This window comes from Cyanistes caeruleus, chromosome 1 (assembly GCF_971803275.1).
Source record: "Cyanistes caeruleus chromosome 1, bCyaCae1.hap1.1, whole genome shotgun sequence".
NCBI lineage: Eukaryota > Metazoa > Chordata > Aves > Passeriformes > Paridae > Cyanistes > Cyanistes caeruleus.
In genome coordinates, this window is record NC_141701.1 from 19,155,895 (window position 1) to 19,181,977 (window position 26,083).

Sequence of the window (26,083 nt, forward strand, 5' to 3'; positions counted from 1 at the left end):
GAAAGTGTTTTGTTGAAGAGCACAGAGTGAGATGGAAAGCACTGAATGGGGAGAGATTTTACAGCAGAGCTCGTATGATGCTACTGCAAGTCCTGAACTTTGCTTATCTTATTCCACTCCAAGATCTTATTTCCAAATGTTAATAAACTAACTAGTACCCTGGGCAGCAGAGGATTAATCAACAGAAAAGTGAAAGGGAAAGATTTTCTATTTCTTAATTGTTTGCAGAGCTAATGCAGCATGTAGTAGAAGAATTAAAGAAAGCATTTGTCCAAGGTTTATTCATGCCAGCCACACCTTTTCTTGCCTCCTCACAGAATACAAAAATGTGTGTCTCCCTGAGGACATTCTGCTGAGTTTTGAGATGTAACATCTTGACAGTGGAAAAGTACAAGTCTAAATATAGTACATTTTGTCAACCTTTGTTTAAAGGAACATTCCAATAGATCTGGAATCATCTGTTCAAAAATGCACCTTGCTATTGGTTCCTATGCAAACCCCTTTATTAATAGGGATTCTGCAAGTCAATAATACCAGTATGAGGCCATATAAGTGACTGATTGTTTTGGCAAGTATTCAGGCCTCACAATGGCCTTTGGCTTCACAGTCATATTTGTCATAGTCTGGAGTGCAGGAGGTCTTACTATTTTGTTTCTTCCTTTTTGTTTACTCACTGGTTCCTCCTCTCTGGCACATCATAAACTGTGTCCTTAAAAGGCACAAAAAGGAGAGTTAGCTACTTCATTTCCAGATCATTTCTTTCCATGATGGATTCTAACTCACAGCTCACAAATTTCCATTTATGCGGACAGAAGAAAACCCTGCAGTGAGCAGGCAAAAAGAAGGAGACTAAAACAAGTCTTTGAGACATGGAAATTCAGTATCTGAAAATCCACACAGCACTGAAATCACAGATATCAGAGACAAGAGTTTTAAAGGGAAAAAAGGTAGAACTAGTAAAAAGACCACTTTATCTAGTACTCTAAGCTTCCATCATTAGAGTTCCCTCGTTATAAAAAAAAATGTCATGATACCACATATTTCATACTGTCAGGAGTAAAGGAGGCATGGGAACAGTTACTAGAAGAGAAGGAAAGAAGCACATTAATGCACTTTTATTGCTCTCCTTAAAGATTTTTCTTGGTACAAGTGAAGAACTCACAAGAGGCAGTTTATCTTCCCCCTCACTTTTGTTTTTGATGGGATCCCTGATCAGGAGGAGGCGACCTCCAGGAAACAAGCAGGGGGTAACAAGCAAGTCAGGATCTCCTTATGAATAACATCACTTCTCTGGGAAGCCTAAGAAGTGTGATTTTTCACACTTTACTGGAGCATTAAGTCCAAACTTTCACTCCTCTGTGACCACGTGTGGATTATGCCTCATCTAAATATCTAGAAAATACTTTATATTCCCCTCTGTTTTCTTATTTTTGTCTAAAGATACCTATTCCTTGCAGTAGGTTTTTGCTCACATTGCATAAACAGCTCTTCAGGCACTGCTGTGATATAGTACATGCCTACTGGAATGAGAATGAGAGGATGACAAAAAAATAAGAATTATGAAGGCACAAGAAAACTCAGCAGTGATGAGACAACACATGGCGCATTTTGCAGCACCCCAAGTAAGAAGATATTTTAGATTTCAAAAATATTTTGAAGCAGAAACTATGTCTTCTGCACACTCTGATAACAGCAATTCTTTCTACTATTTTTCTTTGCAGCATTGAAACTCTACTGGAAGATATGGCTCTAGTTTCCATGTAAGAAGCAATGTGGTGGGGGATACCCTCCTCCCACCTCCCACCTCCCACCTCCCACCTCCCACCAGGACTTGTTAACAACAGGACACAGAAACTAAGCTGATTTTTTCACCCCTTTTCCCCCTGGCTCCCAACCCAAGAAATGCTTAGGTAGCCCCTGATCTAGGCCCTGGCACCAGACTATCATTTTCCTGCTGAAGAAGCACAAACATTTCAACGTTCCCCATTCCTCTTTGGGAACTTCTGTGCTGGCTCTGTGACAAACTCCCTGACCTCTGTGGAGGGACTCACAGCCTCCACTGACACGGATTAGCAAAAACTGATACCACATGTGGAAACAGCAATGGCACAACCTGAAAAGAAATTCACAAATGTTCGTAGAGAACTTTGTATGTAATGTAACTGAGCAATGTAAAGCTGCAAGTCATTCCCTGGCTCAGGCTCTCTCAGTGTCAACTGTGAAGACTCATTTATATTTAGTTAAGGGTCATCCTCAAGTTTTAGTCTATCTTTGACATCGAACTTAAACTGCCTTTTCTTGGGGAGCTTTCCAACCTACAGGCGGTACAGCTCTGGAGGATGGGACAAGATCGAAAAAGATTGCCTGTATAAAAAAATGCTTAGATAAGTTTCTCCAATATCCAAAAACATAGATGATCATTCCCATGAAAGAAGAACAGGAGATTTGCAGAGGATTCTGGGTGTTCTAGGTATTTTTCTGCTGAGTAATTTCCAAATATGGTAATCTTCCCTTGGAACCACACTGGAGACAGAACTTGCTCTAAACTCAAAATGAGGAAGCCCAGAATTTTATATTCCAATGAGTTTATACATACAGCTCCCCTTTTGTAACTGACTGTCTAGAGGATTTTTTTTTTTTTAATCAACAAAACGATCATTTATTTATTGGATCAAAAGTTGTTTTCTTTAAAAATATTGACCATGTATTATAGCCATCAGAAGACATGTCCTTTCATCCCCTCAGAAATGGACTGGCAAAGGGAAGAGCCTCCAGAATGCAAGGCCTGGGGAAAACAGTGGCCATTAGTCATGCAGAGGTGTATTTAGAGAAGTCTCTGTCACATCAAGTCCCAGCTGGGGCACAGGTAGTGTCCCCATCCAGCTGGGAAGGGTGGGGATCACAAACACAGCTACAAGCTTCTTTTAGTTAGTAGTATACAATCTTAGGTAATTTCTTAGAAATGCCTAGAACTCTAAGCTGCTGCATGGAGATTGTCAGTCCATGACTCTAAGAAGGCCTGAATGAGCTGTCCCAAAATCATATAACTACAGGATCATAGTATGGTTTAGTCTGAAATAGACCTTGAAGATCATCAAGTTAACCCACTACTGCCAAATCCGCCACTAAACCATGTGCCCAAGTGGCACAGCTACATGTCTTTTAAATACCTCCAAGGACAATGACTCCAACACTTCCCTGCACAGCCTGATCCAATGCTTGACAACCTTTCAGTGAAGAACTTTTTAAAAAAATATCCATTTTAAACCTCCTGTCGTGCAACTTGAGGCCACAACCTCCTTGTAGTTGTAGAGAGCAGTAAGGTCTCCCCTGAGCCTTCTGTTCTCCAGGCTAAACAACCCCAGCTCCCTCAGCCACTCTGTTCCTCATAAGACTTGTGCTCCAAGCCCTTCACCTCAAACCCAGTTTGTATCCTCTCTGCTGTGTTTTATTTCCAGAAGACATCTGGTAAATGGAGGTCCCCCATGACAACAAAGGAAAGCAAATATGAGACTGTTAATAGAATATTTAGTTTGGCTCTTTGTCCTGTTTGGGAGGCCTGCAGCAGACTCCCACCGTGACACCTGCCTTGTTGGCCTTCCCCCTGATTCTCACCCAGAACCACTCAACCGTATCCTCACCATCATTAAGCTCTGGACAATCAAAACACTCCTGACACAGAGGGCTACCCCAGCACCTCTTCTTCCTTGCCTAACCCTCTGAGGAATTTATGGCCATCCATTGCAGCATTCCAGATGTGAGACTCATCCCACAACATGTCCATGATTCCATGAATAAGGGTAAAACTCAAAGGCTGTTTGTATATAAGATAGCAATGTACACACACCAAAAAAAACCCCAAGCCACTACACATTTTAAAACAGAAGTTATATATTTGTTCTCCACTTGGCTTTAAGGTAGCAATCACATATCCAAGTGTAAGAGTATTCTAAAAACATAATGTTCTCATTTACACTGCTTCTGAAAGAGTGCTCTGTAATTTCCTTAGCAAAGGGTGCAGATAAGTATTCCTGCCAAACTTACAGGCAGGGGCTGAACATCATCTCTGACTCAACTTGGATGCACCAGTCTGAACCCTAAAAATTCTGGTTTCACTTTGTTCCTGTAGAAACTCTTGGTCTACCAGAGGCAGATCCTTCAGGAAAGACAGAGCACTGAGAACTTCAGTCTTCCAAGTTGTACCTTCTGACAATTGCCATCCTGCATAAAGAAACTGCCATCACAAGCTGTATCTGCTATGCTCTTCCAAAAATTTAGCCAGTAAGTAAAGACTTAAAATGTCAGAAGGGGTTTTGACAAGAGTAGTGATTTCTCCCTGCTCTCCTCCAGTCCTTTTTACCTTCTAGAGAGAGACTCTTCAATGCAGTTTGAATTTGCAGGTGGCACTTCTGATGTTATTTCCCCTAAATTTTTGCACTGAACCTATATGCCTACAGAGGAGGTGTAAGAGAATGTAGTTTCCTTCTCTATGACAATTTTTCTTCCTTAAAATTATATTTATGTCATATCAATAGAGGATAAAGGCTATGCAGAACTATGCAAGGAAACATTTAAAAATAGGAGTTGTGGTCCCTCTATCAATTATGATCTTAAATAAACACAAGAATCAACCCTAAATTTGAGTTTGTTTTGAAGGAGAAGAATGCATTAATTTAAAATTGCTTCTGCTTTTTATTACAAGTGATCTAAAGATATCTGAATTGTTTTCTTACAACAAATGATGCAGTGCAACAGAACCTACACTCAAGCAGTAAGAGCAGCTCATGTAACTAACTCTGTGCTGATGGTGACTTCTGAGTACTCTGGATGCAAGCTGTAAGTTTTGACTGAAAACATTTTGTAGGCACAATATTAATGCTAGAAAGAATGCCCATCAGGACAAAGTCAGTTTAAGCAAAGCTCATTTTAAATTCACAAGGGAGCCAGATGTTGTAGCCATTTGAAAATCCAAGCCAAAAGCTGCCAGCAGTGGAGGAATGAGAATGCCTCAGCACTAAGGTGATCATCAGTTTGCTACCAGACTCAGCCCCAGATTTCCCTCATCAGACTTTTGCCAATATGAAGATTTTGTACACAGTCTTGGTCCGTGTATTGCAAATCTGCATTTCAGCTTCACAGATGGTAGATTTAGTCTTCTGGATGGAAATATTACAACTTGTCTTGGAAATTTTAGATTTGGGCTTCCTTTCAAGAGAATCTCAGTTGTAGGTTCCAGTAAACGCATCTATTTCATTAACTAGCCAAGCCTACACTATTAAAACTCAACGCACAGTTTTCCCTCTGTGGCAGAATGTGGCACTGTTGACATTCTGATCAAATCCAAATATCCTAGGGTTGTCAAATGCAGGCCACAAGAATAGTGACTTGCAATAAATCTTTGTAGAAGTGAGGGATTCAAAGCCACAAATACAATTTTTCTAGTTATGTACTAAAATAAAAATACATTTTATGGGGAGATAATATGTTTGCAGCTACTTGTGAAGTTTCCAGTAGCAATGCAATCCTTAATTCATATTTACAAAACTGACATCCTCATTCTGGGTGATTCAGTAGATTGCAAAAGTTTTTCTTACAAAAACGTACTTCAATAAACCTTAAGGTAAATTGAATAACTCTTCTATGATCATGTGCTACCTTGATGTGGAATGGAATGAAGAGAAGGTAATTCTAGTTAAAACTTTATGCTAGAATACTCGACCTGTCTGAAAGTATATAATTAAGTTATTGTTCTTGCTCTTGCTGTTTTATTGAGGAGAAGAGTTTAATGTTAATAGTTCCATACAGTTAAGGTTTCACATTTGATAACTCTGTCATTGCTAACAGTTCTTTCTAATAGACAGCACCAAGCTCACACTTTAACCTGCTGCCCAAGATGAAGGGGGTTGGACCTTTAAAGGTCCCTCTAACCCAAACTATTCTATGGTTTTGTGGTTCTAAGACTAAGACTAATCTGTCACAGCATAGCCTAGACTGCAAATGTCCAGTAAATATAAAGTATACAGACATCAAAATAATTTTAAAGGAAAATTGCACATGCTGGAATGGAACTAAATAATGAAACATATGAAGTACCCTGAATTTGTTTAGGGAACAAAATAAAATTTCCTTGTGGCAAAGGAGGAAAGAAATTAGGAGAAATGTTACTTGCATTCCTGCTTGTAATAAAAAAATCCTTCAATATTTTGTTAAGGTCCTCTTTCACATTTTGGGTATCACTTAAAACTGAAAATTACAGTAATTAAGGGAGACATTATACATTCACATATATCCACATTTTATTTTTTTTCCCCTATAGCACATTATTTCAAATTATAATAATAAGATATTTTGAGCACTAAACTGTTTTGCTTATCTTTTGTAATATATGGCATTCTGGAAATAATTATTTCCACTTCTCACTTTTTATTTATTTTTTTTTAAATTCATAGCTGCGCAGGCGTATATAGCAGATAAAATTTCTACATAAAACTCTGAAATACCAGAATTATTCTCAAAACAGTTCAGTGCAGTCCAAAAGCAACCTACAGTTATCATAATTACTTTCATAGAAATTAAGTGTGGTTAGACACTTTGCAAAAATATGGTTCAGTTCTAAATCACATCTACAGTCAGCTGAATCTCTGCTGTTCTAAGGCTGGTTCATCAAAGCTTAGGCCACAGTAACCACATTTCTGGTCTGAAGTACGCCAGTTGAGAATGTCCCTAAAATGCCAGCCACCATCTGGGAACAGCGAAAGCACAGTAGCTACTGCTCTGATCCTTTCTGTTCCTCCAGTATTCTTCAAGCAAAGAAGCCAAAACAAAACCAACTACACCAACAAAACTACTTAAATGACATTATGTAATTTATGAGTATCTGTCCACATTTGGTTTTTGTAAACTGTCTTTTGCTATTTTTTTGCCTCCACCTTATCCCCAGCTTTCCCATTCTGACCTGTTTCATGTCTACATCTTCACTCACATGCCCAGATCCTGGGCATTCACATGACACGTAAGCTCAAAAGTGCTGGAAGGAAGTCCTAACAGGCATAAGGGGGTCACTAAGACCTCAGGATTACTGATCCTCTTCAGCACTCTGCATTGGATACTCACTGGCACCTTGGGATAAAAAATTGAAATGGGAGTGCCTTAGGTCACTCCCATGTAGTAACCCACAAACCTGTGCTTCCTCAGGGCTCACAAACCTTCATGTGTAGGAGGGTTCTTGGGAAAAAAATTGAAATGGCCTAAACTTTTCACCTTGAGTCAGTTTTGGCTCAGGTAGTTTTTCACTGTGCGCTGCACAGAAAAATGAAAGCTTCCTCAGTTAGCATTGGGCTATCTCAAAAGCCAGCCCTGGTGTGTGCTGGACACACTTGGCAAGGCTGGGGCCAGGGGCCTCAGATGGGTCCATTAGAGGGCTCCCCTTGTTCCCTCCCCTCAATCTTTGTTTGGAGGCAGATGGAAAAATACAGTGTGGTTTTCTTTGGATGGCTCCATTGCTACTCACAGGAGCAAATATTGCTGCCAGAAGCATGTAGTTTCTCTGGGGGAAAGGTGGGCGTTTTTTAGAGGACAAGAGGCTGATCTTGGTATTGGTGATGAATCACATACAAAACAGGGAATTACATATAAAATGGGCTTGAAAACAAGAAAATGTTTCCTTTATGGCAAGGCTTACCAAGTGGGCTCAAGGTACTTGAAAAGAGATCTCTAACAGGTCTTCAGAGCACAAGGCCTGAACAAGAGACTGGTTGGTTGAATGAGAGATTTATAAGAACCTTGGTTTTTTTGATGTGTATTTCCAAAATTCATACTAAATTGTGGCACATTAATGTATATAGAAGTGGTTGATCTCAGACAAAGCATAATCTAAAAAGGCAGGGTATATCCATGAAAGTCAATTGAAATATAAGTATGGATAAAAAACCCACCAGGGAATAGTCTTGCTTTGCAACTCTGCTCTGTGTTCCAACAAACATCATATGCCTTGGGGTTTGAAAGTATTGACAATTCTGTCAGATCTAATCAATCTAACACATTTAAATGGACTTCTTTTGCAGGTACACACTCTATTTATTCATGATTTGATAGCCTTAATTTCATTCTTGTCATCTGGTTTTCATGTCTGATACATATAGGAAGTAACAACAACAAGTTTGAAAAACTAGGAAACTAAGTCTATGACAAACATGTATTTCCTGTTTGCATGCTCTGTGCAAAGGAGCCTGCTCTCCCCAAATATAGGTGCCTGTGGAACTGAAACCAGAAAAGTCAACCTCTTCAAGGAAAATAAATTTACAAAAAAACCAATATCCTTTGGTGGAATTCATGTTTCAGAAAAGCTTCTACTAGTGCAGTTTTAATATCCCAGCACATCAGTCTGCAGTCAATTCCAAGCATATGGGCTATGGGCTGAAGCTAAAGCCAGAGCAGCGTCATGGTCTGCACTGCCACAATGCCATGAATGAGGAAAGATGGCAAATTATGCACACAAAAAGAATGTTTTACATTCATTCCCTCTCCTTATAGCTGAGTAATTTCCACAAGCATCATTCAATAGCTCTGGCTGCTCTAGCCACAGGCAGTACATGTCCTGCCCACACCTTCCTGCATCAGACACATAAGTGAATCAAATACAAGTTCATTAATCAGCCATGATTCCTTCTCCACAGTTTTGACAAGCTTCTGAGAACTACTAATCAGAAAATAGATTTTCATTTCCACAGCAAGGTCAAAGTTCCACCTTCTATTTAATCATGAAACCCAAATAAATTCACCAGAACATTTTTACATAAGGTTGTGAATGCACATACACAGATCTGCAACTAGAATAAGGGAGCTGACTTTCTATTATCCCTGTTGAAGTTAGTGAGACATTTACCTAACTGTATATTTCACAGAAAAATAAAAAGCATTTTTTTGGCATGAGAAAATTTAATTACTGGTTTGGGGTTTTTTGTTTGTTTTTTTTTATTTCTAGGAATTAGAACTTTCATGTCCATTTTTAAAATCATATGAATCATACATTTTGGAATTCATAAGAATTTTCACTTAAAAGAAAAGTTAGTGCTCCTTTTTGTGAGAACCAACATAAAATTTCTTCTACATATATAGTTATTGGTAAAGAATTAATTTTGAGTCTTTGAAATGCAACAAATGCTGAACCAGATGAAAAATAAAAAGAAAATGAGAATTGAGTTATCAGTATTAAACTGATATTCTGTTTTCTTTAGCAATCAAAAAACTCTACGATACTAAATCCATCACAGTGTCCCTTGATCTTTATTAACAGACCATTAAAATTGTTGTCAGCTGACTCTCTGGCAGAGCAAGCTGCAATCTGATTTTGCAAGCCCATATTGAATAATTTCCCAATTTTTTAAGGATAAAGTATGTTCAGGCACATTTTGTAGAGCACTAAAATTGACTCTGTGCCATAAAGCACAGTTCAACTTTTCTATGACACATGTAACATTATTTTCTGTCAGCCTAAAAGGCCCTTGATTTTAACAGCCACTTCCTTGCAATTTTATAGAAAAGAAATGTGCAGCTCTCCTGCTGACTTACAATGAGTGATAAATGACATGCAAATCTCTGAAGTTTCTCACACCGTTCTCCTTTTAAAGTTAAAATAAATCAAACTATCCTTAAAAAAAAATAAAATCTGCATCCTATGGTGTAAAACAAAATATTGTGTTGTCCTGTTTCATTTTCCCTTAAGAAACAAGAAGGTCATTCCTGTGAGTCCAGCATGATGTAGCATATAATATCTGTGAGCCACGAACCTTTTTAGTGCAGCAGTTTCCTTTTAACCTCTGCCAGTGGTGGCCCAGCAGCTTCAGGCAAGGCAGAAAGAGCTGACACTGAAGCACTAGGAGCCTCCTGATGGGCCACCCTCCAGCTGGCCCTTCTTTCTCCTGGACATAGGGAAGGACCAGCACCAGCTTAGGGCACTGGGATACACAGTGGAGGGGATGGGTACAAGGCAGCTGAGGTAAAGAAGCCCTTGGGGAGGATGAGGGGAGCAATAGGACACAGGATGAATGCCCTAGTTCTGACCTGTGCCTTGCTGACTAAAACACAGGTGTGTGTGAATACACAGATGCTTGCAGAGTGACTTACTTGTATACTGACCAAATTTGGATTGAATTATGCTCAGATTCTTGCACAGATGATCCAAAACAATATTTGCCATATGAATGTGGCTTTATTCTGCACTGATTTACTTTGCCTTCTGCAGGCAAGCAGACAACACCAGAACATACTCATACCTTCCTAAGATTTACCAGCTTATACCAGAAGCAAAAATTAAAGGTTGGAATGGATGTAGTCATCCAGAAATTTGGAAGAATTATATATGATAATGAAATCATAGAATCTTAGAATATCCTGAGTTGGAAGGGACCCACAAGGATCAAAAGATCACAGAGTCCAACTCTTAGTCCTGCACAGGACAGCCCCTAGAGTCATGCCATGTGCAAACACATGGTCACAGCATTGTCTAAACCCTTCTTGAACTCTGTCAGGCTTGGTGCTGTGGCCACTTCCCGGGGGAGCTGTTCCAGTGTCCAAACACCCTCTGGGTGGAGAATATTTTCCTAATATCCAACCTCAATCTCCCCTGGCTCAGGTCCATGCCATTTCCGTGAGTCCTGTCACTGGTCATGAGAGTGAAGTGTTGGTGCCTGCTCCTCCTCTTCCCCTCATGAGTAAGTTGTCGACTGTGATGAGATCTTTCCTCAGTCTCCCCTTCTCCAGGCTGAGCAGACCAAGTGACCTCAGCCTCTTCTCATAGAGCTTCCCCTCAAGGTCCTTCACCATCTTTGTTGCCCTCCCTTGGACACTCTGCAATCGTTCATGTTGTGGCACCCAAAGCTGCCCCCAGCACTCGAGGTGAGGCCACCCCAGAGCAGAGCAGAGCAGAGCAGAGCAGAGCAGAGCAGAGCAGAGCAGAGCAGAGCAGAGCAGGACAATCCCCTCCCTTGCCCAGCTGGCCATGCTGGGCTGATGCCCCCCAGGACAATGTTGGCCCTCCTGGCTGCCAGGGCACTGCTGGCTCATGTTGAACTTGCCATGGACCAGGACGCCCAGGCCCCTTTCCATGGCCCTGCTTTCTAGCACCTCATTCTGTCTCTCCATACATCCAGGGTTGCACCATCCCAGCTGCAGAATCCAGCACTGTCCCTTGTTGAACTTCATATGGTTGGTAATTGCCCAGTCCTCTGATTTGTCAAGGTCTCTTTGCAAAGAATCTGATTGAATCATTACATGTTCATCCTTTTTTTGATCAGAACTTGTGTTACCTGAAGGCACTACATATGATGATCCACATCTTTTTTTCTGCTAAGTTGTTTCGCTTTCATGTACCTGCAAATTTCCAGAGTGAAAAATGTGGTAACTTCTTCTGATGACTAATTCTTTGTGCCTTTCACAAAACACTATTTTTCAGGGTTTTTTTCATTTTGCATGAATTTTGAAGAGTTCAAAATATAAATGCATACACATAAACATATGTCTCTCCAATACATTCTAAATTACTAATGTGGAGCAACATGATTCTCCTAAAATAATGAAGTCTCTGATGAAGTACAGCAAAGCAGTGTACTTAAAATCACAGACAAGTAATTTTAAGTCAGGAAGCAGCAACAGGAATAACCTGGCATGACATAAGAGAAAGAAGTGTGCTATGAGGGAGAGTTCAGACCCTGGAAATGGGAAAGGAAAATCATATTCTTACTCAGCATGCATGTGCCTTCAGGGTTTAACCACAGTGCATGTCAGTACTATTGCTGTGGCTACAAAAATTTAGGACAAGTGAGAAATCAAAACAGCCTAATCTAAATTAGGTGAACATCAGTTATTAACAAATATAAAGCCATAATGTAAAAACTCATTATAAAAATAGCTGGTGTCATCTACATAGGAAATCTGCAACTATTCATGTCTCATAACAGGGAACAGCTACAGTGGATGACAACCAGCACCCTATAAGCAGAAACCCTGCCTGTGTCACCCTGCTCTGAGTGCCTCAGGAGAGCCACAACACTGACACCTGCCAGCTGGTATTTCAGGTTGTACCTATGAGGAAGCAAAAGCTCAAATGGGGAATGTTCACAGCAAAAACTGACTGACTAGAGAGGTTGCTTGTGTGCAGAGCCACTAGCAAGGCTGTGAGGATCCCCACCCACATCTCCTGGGGCTGCCCCACCACTACGTCCCCAAAGGGAGACAACAGTGATTGAAATTATGGGTATTTCAATACACAAGTGAGGAATGGGACAAGAGATCTGTGGCTGCAGTTGTTGAAGAAAAGGAACCTGTCCAACAACTAGAGGCAGCAGTAAGGCAAAAGAGGTTTTAAAGATATTTTGAGGTAGTCTTTCATGGTATGTCTACATTATTTGAGAAATTGCTAAGATGCATATGCTACCTCCTGGGACTCTGCCTGATTGCCAGTTGTATCTACTTCCTGCAGAATTACCTACTCTGTGGAGGCTGAGGAGGTAGACAAGATCCATACTACACAATAACTTGTTCACTATTAACTAAACTTCCAACTTAATGTAAACCAATTTCATTTACCCTGAAAATCAGTCTTGCATTATGCAGGAAGAAAAAGAGAGTTTCATGCTGTTGCTGCAGCCAATGAAAATACTGAAATCTGCATTAAGCCAGGTCTCTAATAGTACTAAACCATCATGAAAACAAAGTTCAACGATTAAAAAGAACCAATTTCCTCTGTTTTCTGCCTTTTTTGTATGAATGACCTGATTGATGGAAAATAATCAACAGAAGCGGTTTGCAGGCAAGAAGCTGCTCCCACCATCTGGGAGGCAGCAGGAGCAGCCCCACATCAGATGTTCAGCTCCTTTGCTGCTGATTTCCTTGTGCTTCAGGGGAACAGGTTTGGCTTGAAGGACAGTGTGAAAGGCAGATGCCTCTCACCTTTCATCCAGTGCCTGAAGAAGGAATCCCTGTGTTCTCCTGCACTGATGGGGCAGCAGGTCTTCCAGCACAGAACATGAAGGAAAACTTTTCATGCATTTCTGTAAATGGGTTGTCACAGGTAGGGGCTCTCTGGTGGTTGTATTAAAATTTCAAGGTGATCAGCATCTGACTATTATGAACACACCGAAAGCTCAGTTGCTTAACTGAACCACATTTCTCTCAGGCAACCAAACTTATTCTTGGATGAGAATCAGGAATAATAAAAAATAAGACATATAACAAGTAAACACTCCAAACCCAAGTAATAGTACAGCTCATGAAATCAAGGCTAGCGATCTCTTTTCAATATGAAATATGTTATTTTTCTCTGACTGCCTAAAGGTCACTCACACTAGCTATGAGCAAACCCAGACACATGAATTGGACAAGAAAACAAGACCCAGACCTTCTCTTGTTTTTCCTGCAAAATCTATGTTCTTTTCTCCTTGCAGAAATGCATTATTCCAGCATGATAGCAAAGATAGTGAGTTAATTCCAAGCACTGGTATGGTCATATAAAGACCTTTCTGCACCTTGGAGAAAAGGTATCAGGTCATCAGAGTCTTGGCTTCTGGAGCAGAGACCTTCAGACCCCTGAAGACACAGCAGTGCAGGAGACCTCCAGAGTGACCCAGGGCTCAGCATCAAGAGCCCCCAGGGTGTGAGCACTGCCCCTTCACCCCAGCCTGACCTGGCACACACAGGTGCATCAATGTGCACTTTGGATCTGACATACACTTTGGGCCAGCCTGTTTGCAAGATGCATCGTGACAGAAACAGGTTCAGTAAGAAGGGCTCTCTGTCCCAGAGTGACTGTCATCAAATATGGGTGCAGAAGATTTCAATGAGTAGTTATTAAGAAACACTTCATTTAAGAGAGAGAGGAAAAGAGAAAGAACAAAGCAGGCTTATCTCCTGATTCATGAAAGCAACAAATCCACAAATGCTGACAAATTTCTTCTAATTAGTCTTTAGTAAACATCTGCTGCCTCATTACAAAAAAAAAAAAAAAAGAATAAAGAAGAAAAAACCAACAAAAGAATCCAACAAACAGCCCCCCAAAATATATATTCTTCTTAGTAATAAACCTGTGTTGTCTGCCATAGGCTTTCATGAGGGCAAGAAACTGTTCTCTTCAGATGTTACCAAGGTTATTTATCTAGACATTTATCATTACTTCTTTGAAGTTCACATGAAAAAGATCCTAGAAGGATATAATCTATATTTTACCATTAGTGACTACAGAGGGTTTTTGACTCATTCTTGATCTCACCCTAATCAATGGCATTACTCATTCACTTTGATAGGCACAGGATGAAACTCTGAAGCTGAAATTCTATTTTCCTGAAACCAACAAAATTTTCTATCCATTTTTTTGGGTTCAAGATTTCAGTCTGAAGTTTTGAAGAGAACAGAAAATATTCACTCCTCTGCAGAGGCCTAACATGGTGTCTGTGTGCCTAAAATTCCCCTAAATCTGATCTGAAGGCTCCGCTAATATACAGTGCTTGCATCTCTCACATGAATAATGGTAAAGTTGACCCCAGAAAGTAATAGAGCATTTCTGGCATATTTTATAATTTAAAAGCTTATAAAGGAAATACAAGTCTGCTTCCCCCCCCCCCTCCCCCCACCCCAAACAAGACTGCATATCCTGTATGTCCACCAAGTTAGCAGTCTACACTCCTATTTAGCCCTTGAATGAATGTGTTGAATGGCAAAATCTATTTCCTACTTACACTCCAATACCATTTACATACATTGTGGTATTGTTTGCATGGATTACACAGGTGTTATCCCATTCTATTGTTTATAGGGGAAAGGTTTTCCTCTATTAAGAAAAAAAAAAAAAGGCAGGAAAATACTCTTTTTATATAAATACTTCTAGAGCCCAGCTGTCTAGACTACCTGCATTATAAATAGACCAAAATATTCTCTTCCATATGTATTTCTGATTCTTATTTGATTAAGTAGGAAGAACCCCAAAGATTTAGTGCTCAAATTTTATCTTTTAGACTTCAGACTGAGCCTGACATGTAAGAAATGTCCGTGGACTCACTTAAACTCTGCATATATCCCATTTGCACAGCTCCCACTGCCTTGAATGAGCTGGTCAATTCAATTCCAGTTTGTTAGCTTACCATCTTATTCTCAAAAAAACCTCACCTATCTCTACAGAGTCTTCTCTAGTCTAATTTTAATCAGGAGTAGCCTCTGGAAATCACTCCAAAACATCCACTGCTGTCCTTTAATCAGTGATCCAGTCACCTTGCCAGAAGATGCATCCAGTTTCTCAGACACTGCTTGCCCTTGGTAGCCCCATGCAGGGTGTAGCCAGTCATGCCTTAGCATTTGTGGGTCTGCATGTGGCTTCTACTCCCTCTGATGTGACTGACTGACCTGATCCTCTCTCCTGAAGATGGGTGTGCATTTGTTTATTTCCACTCCCCAGGAATCTCCCTGATCTGCATGACCTTTCAAAGAGACAGAGAGAGTCCTTACAACTGGCCAATTCCTCAACACCTTCAGATGCATCATGGATTCATGTAAACTCTGCTCTAATCTTCATATTTAATTAAGGAACTGTCTTTATAATTTTGACCTTACAGATAGGACTTTTCAAACATTACATTGTGTATTTACATACAGAAAAAGAAAACCCAGCTATGTTCTTATTTGGTTAAGAATACCAAAAAATGTAAGACATAGATATATAAACCTGTTCTAACAGGAAGTTATGTAGCTTCAGTTTATACAAGGCATTCTGGCCCCCTGGAGTGTAAGCTCTACTCAGTTTCCTATTCACCTATTCTACCTTTTTTTCTTTACTCCTCCTGTCATTAGTTTTGTTTATGTCTCTCTCAAAAATTGGGGATTTTCTTCCATATTCCTTATGACACCTCATCCACACCTACTCATATTACAAGCTATATGCCTAAGCTGAGGAAGGCTAAGATAAACTTGCATTACACTGTAGAAATGAAGGTATCTTTGTAATTAACCTTTTGTAACCATGTAGAAAACAAGGTAAGAACAGAAAAGACCACACAGCAGCTCTTCCATCCTTAAATAAGTAATAAGCAGCTCTCCTTATTAAGGAATAGTATGAAATTCTAAACAATTTTTTGTGGTAAATGATGTCACAATATTAGTGTTGCACTTGCCTAGTCCTGGCATATGGGACATGCAGGTTTATGGTACTACAAGTATTCTTAATCCATGAATTTTACTTAAATGGGAAAGCCCTCAGTGTTGCTGCAATATTTTTTTTTACTCCATGCACTTTAACTATATAAATGGGAAGCCCTTTATTCTATGTATAAAATACTTCAAAGAAGCAATGCAGAATCTCTCAGTGAATTCTATGCATGAGCACCAGTTCATTCGAAGCATGGTAACAGGGCTTGACTTCAAAACATCCTGGTACCAGGGAGAGGACAGAGCCTGAATGAGGGGCACTTACATTGTAGGGGAAGTCCCAGATGACAATCAAAAGGAGCCACAAACTCAGTATTGCTCAGGAATCAGTTCAGCTCTCTCCCCAGCCCAGGATGCAGGATCACACAAGTTAACTGAAAAGATCTTGAACCTGCTGGTCTGGATGGATCATGTAGACGTGAAGAAATCTTAACAAGAAGTGATGTCAGTGACAGTCATCAATCCAGGCTTTGATCTCTAGACAACATTAGATCTTGTCTCTAGGCAATGTCAGCACATAAACTGAATGGGTGTACTAACAACCCTCATTCAGGCTACAGGAAAGCCACAGCTGAATACTTCAGTGGACTGAGATCATGAGAAAATAGAAGCTGCTGCCCAGAGCAATCCTGCACATCATAAAACCAAATCCCATCTCTCTTATCTGAAAAACAAACAAACAAAACACCAAACAAAAAAACCCAACAACTGTAGTTCATTCTCCATTTATCTAGGTAGAATAGAAGTCAACATATCCATTAGATTCCATTGTATCTGAAATTTCCTGAAAATAAATCACAGACAAGTCAGCACAGTTCATTAACTCAAGGGCAATGCTGCTTTTGTTGCTCCCAGGATCTGTGGACAACCTGGCCACTTGAGTTACCCAGGGCAACCATCCTGGCACAGCCGAGGCAGCTCACAAGTGCACTGTGAACTGAGTAACATGGGCATACAAATGGCTCTGCAGAGTGTGTTAAATCCAGTGGGATTTTCTTTGCTCTACTAGGCCTCCCAGAATCACTGTTCTGCACCAATTTTCTCAGCATGGATGGCTTTGTCAGCCCTCTCTCAGCTAGGTCAGACAGCTGAGTGCATCTCACCTCAAGTTAGCATAGTCTTCCAGAAATGAGAGTACTGAAAAGTAAAATGAAGAGATGCAAAACAGTTTGGAGAGAGTCAGGCTGTCCTTGATTTGGATGGGAAGCAGATCCTGCTGCAACCTAAGCAGCTCCACTCAGTGCTGCTCTCATGTCTTTGCATCATAGGTCACATCTAAACCTTCCCTGATCCAATTGTCACAGGTTGCTCTCCTCCCCCTCCCAGTCCCCTGGGAGACAAAATCAGGCTATTGGAAACAATACAGCCACCTTACCAGAGACACCAAACAGGCTGCATGGATTTTTGGGGGGTCTTTTTTTTTTTTCCTTTTTCTTTCAGAACCTGTTACATTTGCCAATATTATTTCCTAAAGAAAATCCTACACTTACTATAACAGGTAGTACTAAAATACTCACCAGTCCTCTGAAAGCTCAAAATCAACCTAGTCTATGAATGCAAGAGAAGGCATATCTATGAACAAAAAACCCAAAAAAACCCCCACAGAAACCTTAAAAAACCCTCAAATTAATTCAGGTTTTTCCCTGATTTTCTCTAATATGTTTCCCTCAGTCAAAAAATTTACACCATCAACATCTGGTTCAATATAATGAAATTATGATATTTTAAACCCATATAATTATTACTGGTAACTGCATTTATATTTTGAAGTACTACTATTGTATACAGATATTGAAAGACAAAAGGTAATGACAAGTTATTTACTATATTTCTAGAAACCTAAGGCATAGATTAATTTTAAATATATTGTAGTATGATTGCTTCCTCAGAATTATTATACAGTTAGCATCTCATATAAAATTGAGTGATTACCATGGTAAAACAAACTTAGCAAAAGAAAAGCTCTGTCACAACATTGTATTTTAGGCACAACACTGTATTTATAAACTCTCCCGAAAACATACTGCAACTGCCAAATCTGTGCTTGACACACAATTCATACAGCCCTGCTAAGAAATGAGTGAAACCAGGCAGTGCTAGGGATGTAGGCGTGCAAATGCCATCTGAAGACATCTTTGTGGAAAAGTGCCATTTTGGTTGTGTAACTGGAGGCCCAGAACTCCCATCAAGGAACAATTATATTCTCTGCTGCTCTGGCAATGATCTGATTAATTCAATCTAGTTGATAGATGTCTTTAGCAATTTTGGTTAGCAAATTGACTCCACTGCATTTGCAGGCCTGACTTTAATGTTGTTTGGGGGCTGTGCCTTGTCAAATGGCAGGATTTGTGCCTGACCTATGTTTGAGAAAGTTATCCACATCATATGTCAAGAAGTAAGCTTGCTGAGCACATTGTGCCCTTTAAAATGCTATTCCAGGAAGAAGCAGTCACCACGCAAGTTGTTTCCACAGTTCATTACTGCAATTGCCTGTCCTACATGAACTCCATAGGCTAACAGGAATGATCTCATTTGGAGCACAAAGCTAAAAGAGAAAAGTAGGACTAAAACATCTAGCAAAGAATCACTCAAAAAAACTCAAAAAACCAAACAAAAATACCAAAACAATTCAAAACTAAAAAAAAAAAAACCCCACCCACAAAAAAAACCCCACCAAGAAAACCAACAAACCAAACCAACCAACCAAAAACACCCTCCACCAAACAAAACCCTGAGGTGTTTGTGTGCTATTTTTAAAGGTTAAAAACATTTTCAGACAGTGTGGCAGAGTTCTGTGCACTTTCACAGGAGCTTAGAATCTTTGTGGTTTCTGCAAAGACATACATAACTAACATTTTCTTTTATTTTAAATCATTCTTCCATTATTCATCCTTTTTTGTATGCATAGAAAATGCAGATCCCTCCTCACCTCATTTCTACTCATTTTGTGTCACAGAAACTTCCAGTCTGTCATATCTGCAGATCTTGTAGCCATTTAAATATGTATCTGAACCCTGAAGGCTCAGCTGTGTGCCCTGAGGGCAGAATAAAACTACAGCAAAATATGGTGGGTGCTGAGAAGACACTTTTGTCTAGGGAATATGCACATGCCCCGGCTTTTGAAAGGCCTGCTCTAAGGCCTTTGAGGCAGAGCTCGCTCCCTCTGCTCCACAGGTGCCAGCAGCATGCTCTATACAAGCCTGGATGGGTCTTGTGCCAGCTTCATCTAAAAAAAAACCAAACAAAGTCCTCAGCAACCTTTCTCTTCATGTAATCAGTTTGAAGGTGGAAGCAGTTTGTCCCTGAATCCCTATGCACAGTCTAAATGATGCATGTCTTCTAAATTAACACACCTTACAGTAATAAACTCATAGCTACTTTGTCTTAAAGCATGCAATAGCTGAATATTTATAAAAAGGAAATAAAAAGGCACATTGTGTTGACTTTTGGCCTGTTTTCAAGGTGCTTAAATGGTCCAAGTTTGGGCTTGTGTCATTGCCTGATAGCCCTCCAAGGTACAAGCACAGGTTAGGCAGTCTTCAGATTGAGCTGTAGGTTTTGCTGGCATAAGTAAACAAAATGCTTCCTTGTGCCACACACAGCCACTCTGGTACCTGTTCTCCACGACTCGCAGCAGAATACAAAGGCAATGATGGTATTTTAGACTGGAGCACTGCAGATTGGAGACCCTGCTTAATTAACATGACAGACAGGCTGCCTTGCTGCAGCCTGAGCACATTCTTAGTGCCTTCCTACCAATTAGGTTAAATACCGCTCTGGAGACTCCACTTCATGGGTCAGAAACTAATGTTTACTTTATGTTTCTCCACCTTTCAGTCCCGGTGCCACAGCTGCTGCTGCAGCAGCCCATCAGTATTAATTGGCACAGTCTTTTATGGCACACTGGAACAGTAGAGACCATTCCCATATCACCAGTTCATTTCAGAGGCACAGATCCTACCCAGCCTAAATTAGTTCTGGGCTAGTGATCAGAGTGGGAAACTTGATATGCCCCTGTTAATACAATGAGCTCTTACTAGCATAATTGCAGAATATTAGCTCAAATAACTACTTTTATTATTATCTACTAATATTAGCTCAAATTACTTTTCCTATCAGTTTAGATCCTTTCCTTTCCTTTCCTTTCCTTTCCTTTCCTTTCCTTTCCTTTCCTTTCCTTTCCTTTCCTTTCCTTTCCTTTCCTTTCCTTTCCTTTCCTTTCCTTTCCTTTCCTTTCCTTTCCTTTCCTTTCCTTTCCTTTCCTTTCCTTTCCTTTCCTTTCCTTTCCTTTCCTTTCCTTTCCTTTCCTTTCCTTTCCTTTCCTTTCCTTTCATGTTTTTTTAAAAATGTAACATTCAGTGTTCAGTTGGGAAGCTGCTTATATTCTCTACAGAATCACTGAAAAGAATTTGACCTCTCAAGAGGAAGTAAGTGCTTCAGTAAATTAAAAATATCATAACACTGAGTTATTATTACATACACAGAAAGAAAAATTATATAGGTCATCCTGCAGTCTTAATATTTAGAATGAAAAGAGTTTTTCTTGAGAGAATGAATGTTATAATATATGAATTTGTAAGGTAGTTGCTGTTCATCTTTTCATGAAGAAGGACAAATTTGGAATATTTTCCATATATATTCCTCTGGCTACACCAATAAGATCACTTCATATAAAACATAAACTGCTGTATAAAACATAAAACACAGAAAATATCCTTCTGTGAAGCACAAAAACATTAGATAAATAATGAACAAACAGTAGGAAATCATGAACATCTACAATTTCAGGACATCAAAAACATCAGCTAAAGCTTGTCTAATGGTTCACAGACCAACTAAAGATCTTATTCAGCTTGCTACAAAAACGAAAAAGAGCTGTGTTTTCCATGTTTTCCACTTGGCTCACAGGTAGGCAGATTTGGCAACTCATCTGCTACAGCAAAGCTTTGTGCAGAGAGGCAAACACTGTTGCTGGAGCAGAAAAGACACAGTTCTGTAGAGGATCCATTTATACCATTTATACCATTTATACCATATATACCACTTATACATCCATGCTGGATCCCCTTGGCTCAGTTTATCACTTTATACACAAACCCCAGTATCCACAGGTAGGACTACAGGTGTCTTCAGACCAGCCTCCTGAGCTGGTTTGAGCTCCCCCAGCACCAGCTCAAGCACACCATGGGCACAATCACCCTTTGCTCTGTGCTGTTTATCTCCATGCCTTCCTCAGCAGCCTCTCAGATGAGAAATCTGAGAGGCTGGAGTAGGGACAGTGTGGGTCTCTGGTCCTGTTTGTAATGCACCAAGCACTGGAGGTTTACTAATGGGGCTCCCAGATGTCAGAGTAATTAACAGCTTGACCACTTTGTCTTCCTCATAAACTGCTAAATGAGATAGGTACTGGGTAGACACTGTGTTTATTACAGATGCTATCACTGCTTAATAAAATAATCTTATAATTAGCTTGAAATTTTGAACTCAAAAAATAAATAATGGGCTTTAACAATGCTGGGGTATCTTCATTATCAAATTTTAGTAAGTGTCCAGCATTTCAAAAACTTGACATGATGAGGGAAGTGGTTAATTCATGTGTTCATTAATAAATTGTTTGGAGGTAAGTTTTTGTTCTTAATTAAAATCTTATAAGGTTTGAGAACAGAACATACAGAAGTATTTCTGTCTTTTTAATGAGCCACTTTTCCACATTACATCTCCTGTCTAGATAAATATGAACACAACTATTTGTGTTATCACTGCAATGAAAATCACATCATTTACTTGTACAATATACACAGAGCTCATGTCTCACAAGTTGTGCTTTCATACTGACAGTCTACAGCAGTAGCTGTTACAGAAGAACTACACATATATTGAAATAGTATTTTGCTGCCACATTAATGTCACAGCAGAAGTTAAGAACTCTTAGATTAGATTACACATAGGCACAGGACTGATGTCTACAGATGGTTTGGGGTGGATGGTTGTGAAATCACAACAGCTGTGCAACCGTGTGCAAGACAGACCTGGAATGAAGAGGTTTATTTCCCTTGCTGGTATGATTACTTTATGCACCAACCAGAACATAATTTCCACATCCTTTTGTGCCTCAAGAAGTTTTACTTCAGTGATCAGATCCTGATTCACAAAGTTATTAGAAATTCCCACATGGTGCTCTCACTGCATGTTTTTGTTTGGACAGAGATGAGCGGTATCCAAGAAGGCAACATTATAGCTTTGCAAACAGCAAAATAGTCTCCTTTTCTAGTTAGCTTCAATCCTAAATTAGCCAAAGTAGTTTGACTGAATTCTTTCCTGAGTGTTGTTTAACTGTTTCAAGGAAAAAACAACACACAAAGTAAACAATTATTAAAAACCACCCATTTATTAAAAATCACCATAATTTGTAGGATACAAAAGCAGATATGAACAGCATTTGGGCACTACAGTGGTAAATAGCTAGAGAAGGCTGAATTAAATATTCCAATTAAGTTAGCAATTCAAATTTAAAAGGAATTCCAGTTCTTGGATTGAAGCTGTGAACTCAGTGGGACTAATTTACAGTCCTGTTTTTGGTGCAAGTCTGTTGTGACAAGAAGTGGAGGAACAAACAAACAAACAACTTTTGTCCCACGCCCCCCTCTGCTTGGGTGGTGCACTATGCACACACATGTCCTGCCTGGAAGGTAAGAAGCTGCCAGACTTTCCTGCTGCCAACAGAATTCCATACTTGTATTTGAATCACTGCAATTCCTAACACACCAGCTTTATGCAGGTGAAGCCAATTTCTCTATTACTCCCTACAGCCTCCTGAATAGCATTGTGCAGAAATGATGGACACATTATGGTTAAAGATTTGATGAAGCAAACTCAGAGTCAGCTTTATGAACACTGACAGCTTGTGCAGATTTATACCTTCATCCAGGGCTCACCCCTGCATATAATAGGGTAAATTATATTGTACATAAAGAATTACACATTTTTGCCTCTTCTCCCAAGTTTGTGAAGCTTACTTGTTGTTTCTAAATTATCTGAATTCATAAATTCTATAGAGCTAAATTGAAGGCATTTAACCTAATTTGATAATCAGATTTGTAGGCATTGATGCTTTGAAGTGGTTAACTGGGTAACAGCTAATTTCCCTGTGGGATGAGCAATGCACTAACCTCTCCTCCCCCTGAATGATGGCAGCACAAAAATATCTGCTGCATTTGAAAACCTCTTAAATCACTAGCCATTAAGAAACACTAATAACTTGACTGTTTTCATACATAATTTATTATGAAGAGACTAATGTGGTCTATATCAGAGCATGTCTGCAACCCCTGAACTTGTTGAAGTTTCTTCCAACTCGGGTGATTTCTGCTAGGATTTCTAGTTGGTGCGAACTATCTTCTGCCAGCACTGCCCTTTACCAGGAAATTTAACTTGTCTGGTTAGGACAGCCTGGCCTCACATATTTGTAGAGTTGTTCACAGGCCAGAAATATGAGCTGGAATCAGAAACAAGGAATAAGACAGCAGAGCAAATAATCTGCCTTGCAAAGAAACTAATTTACCTGCTGGTATTATCAGCATATGAAAGCAAAGGGGATCAGCACTAGTACAACAAATGAAAGCTACCCATTTAATTTAGTCCATGGTAACAGTGACTGAATTTGAATTCCATGTGAGTAGTCCAGTTCACTTGAACAGCAATTTGTATATGTTTCAATACAAAATTTAGAGCATTACAGAACTGGGAGAAGGACTCCTGATTTCTTAAGAAATTAATTAACCTTCTTGATTTTAACAGCCTTTTTGGTGGGGTTCTGCTCAAAAAGGTGGTGGCAAATTGCTCAATCCTGCTTGCATCAGTGAAACAAAACCCAAGATGAAACATAATACGATGAACAGAAATCATCTGAATTGAATAGTTTGAGCTGAACCTGTTCCTGTAGTATTATTGATGGCAGTAGTATTACAACAGTTTGTTGGATTATGGCCTAAACAGACCAAAAACCTTCTCTTTATAGGTCACTTAAATACAAGAAAAAGTACATTTAAACCCTCCACCCACCAGCAAATATTACAGCTGTCTACAAAGTACATTTCTACCACGTTTTGTTTACTAAGAGAATCAAGTTTTACCATGTATTTATTTTCTATACAAATTCTTGGAGTGAAGAAGGAGTCACTCCAAAATCACAGGCAGTATCTAAATGACATGTAAGGTAAGGTCTCTCATAAACCTCAAGACATGTAGCACAACTTAGAATGTTTATAGAAAGAAACCCTAATTCTGAATTAACTGTTTGCTGTGAATTTAAAGAGAAAAAAGAGAGCGAGTGAGAGAGGAAAGAGAGGAAAGGGAGGAAAGGAAGGAAAGGAGGGAAAGGAGGGAAAGGGCAAATATCATCTTCTCTCCCTCACCTGAACAAGAAAAGTAATTTCCAAGAGCAGGAAGACTTGTTCTCTGTTTCTTATATATCCTTGCACCCAAGGAAAAAACAAGCTCTGATAGAGGGAATATGAGTATTAAACTGAAAGCATTGGTTTCCCCACCATATATTAACTTAGCAAATTATAGCATTTCCTTGAGTGGAATACGCTTTGGAGGCAGCTTGCTTCAAGCAATGAAATCTGACTACATTTTAACTGAAGACCCTACTTTTATTAACAAACTTAAATACAGCAAAAGAATAAATTATTTAAAATCCTTAATCATGCTGTATGACTTTGATCAGTCCTTCCTGAATATACTGCAAGGGACTCTGTTTATTCAATTTTCTTTTGCTATGATGGTAGGCTGCATGACAACAGGTTTATTGTGCTAATATGTCTACAGTGTTAACAAACAACTGACACTACCTGGCTGTAAAACTCCTCAGAGTTGCAAATACCTCCTGTTGTTAATATTAATTTCCCCACTAGGATGGAATCACATTCCTACGTACTTTTCTACGTAAATTACTCCAGCAAGATCATCACACATAAATCAAATCTGCCTACAAACAGCATTAATTAATGCTGAACTGTTCCACATCTTTGTGGACAGCATGGATCTGCTGGTGACACCAAGCTGTGGGGTGTGGTGAGCACACCAGAGGGGAGGGATACCGTACAAGGACCTGGACAGGCTTAAGAAGTGAGGTCATGCAAAACCCATGAAGTTCAACAAAATGAAGTGCAAGGTTCTACCCCAGGGTCACAGCAATCTCAATCTCAGGCACACCCACAGACTGGGCAGAGAACTGGTTGAGAGCAGCCCTGTGAAGGAAGACTAGAGGGTGATGGTTGATGGAAACCTCAACAAGAGCTGGCAGTATGGCCTCACAGCCCAAAAAGCCGACAAAATCCTGGGCTGCATCAAAAGGTGCATGGCCAGCAAGTCTAGGGAGGTGATTCTGCCCCTCTGCTCTTGAGAGACCACACCTGGAGTGCTGCACACAGTTCTGGTGTGGGACATGGAGCTGTTGGAGCAGCTTGGGCCACGAAGATGACATGCTGAGAAAGCTGGGACTGCATCACCTGGAGAAGAGAAGGTTGTGTGGAGACCTCACAGCACCTTCCAGTACCTGAAGGGGGCTCACAGGTGAGCTGTAAGGGACTCTTCATCAGGAACTAAACTGACAGGGCGAGGAGCAACAGGTACAAATTGAAAGAGGGGAAATTTTGATATTAGGATGAAATTACTTGCTTGTGAGGGTGGTGAAGTACAGGAACAGGTTGCCCATGGAGGTTGTGGATGCCTCATCCCTGACAGTGTTGGGGTTGGATAAGGTCTTGAGCAATCTCAGTAGTGGGAGGTAGGAGTTGTGACTAGGTGATCTTTAGGGTCCTTTGCAACCCTTAACATTCTATCATTCTATGAATAACCTAAATTCAAACAGCCATTGTAACAATTAAAACAA

The 26,083-nt window shown here is 39.9% G+C and overlaps 1 protein-coding gene and 1 long non-coding RNA gene across 20 annotated transcripts in view; one reads left to right on the top strand and one right to left on the bottom strand.

Annotated features, from left to right (window-relative positions):
• OXR1 (oxidation resistance 1) overlaps window positions 1-26,083 on the bottom strand; it is a 258,539-nt gene that overhangs the window by 90,089 nt on the left and 142,367 nt on the right. The gene's annotated exons all lie outside the window — the stretch shown is intronic.
• Window positions 1,458-4,273, top strand: LOC147655348 (uncharacterized). Its single transcript, XR_015278835.1, has 3 exons — window positions 1,458-1,622; window positions 1,722-1,760; window positions 4,130-4,273. It is a non-coding gene; the product is annotated as an uncharacterized LOC147655348 (long non-coding RNA).